This window comes from Microtus ochrogaster, chromosome 8 (genome assembly GCF_000317375.1).
Source record: "Microtus ochrogaster isolate Prairie Vole_2 chromosome 8, MicOch1.0, whole genome shotgun sequence".
NCBI classification, from domain to species: Eukaryota; Metazoa; Chordata; class Mammalia; order Rodentia; family Cricetidae; genus Microtus; species Microtus ochrogaster.
In genome coordinates this window covers 28,169,519-28,170,230 of record NC_022015.1, presented here as the reverse complement: position 1 = coordinate 28,170,230, position 712 = coordinate 28,169,519, and positions in this window count along the sequence as shown.

Genomic DNA, 712 nt, shown 5'->3' with positions numbered 1-712 from the left:
TCCCTTCCTCCCTCCCTCCCTCCATCCTCCCCTCTTCCTTTGGAGCCAGGATCTCAGTATGTAGTTCAGACTGATCTAGAACTTGCTATGTAGCCCAGGCTAGCCTCACCCCATAATATTTTCACCCCAACCTCTCAAATGCCTCTGTCATGGTGTGTGCCACCACTCATGATAAAATCTTAAATTTACATCCCCAGGATCAGCAGAATACATATTAAGAAATGTATGACTGGTGGATTTGAGAAAGCCCAAGAGAAAGAGAAGACCTTGAACACACCCAGAGAAAAAAGACAAACGACGTGCGGGCAAGCCAAGGTACAACTGACAGGAGCTGTTCACCACTTTCGATGGGGATAAAAGAGAACGAGATGATGTTTTCAAAGGATCAAAAGAAAACATTCCAGCACAAAATTCTACACTCAGTGAAAATATTGTCAAAAAAAAAAAAGAATAAAAGCATTTTCAAATGCCTGAAAACACAAAGAACTTTTCATCCACAGGCACAATGAAGGAATGTGAGAGGAGGTTCCGAGGGGTGCAGGGAACATCCTGGAAAAAATTACAAAGAACAAAGGGCTGGGGGTGGTGGTGCACACCTGTTACCCCCTAATTTAGGATTGTGAGATGCGGGCCAACCTTGGCTACATAGTGACCTCAAACCACTAAAATAGACCACACATAAAACACACTCTGGAAAGTGGTATTTTTGTCG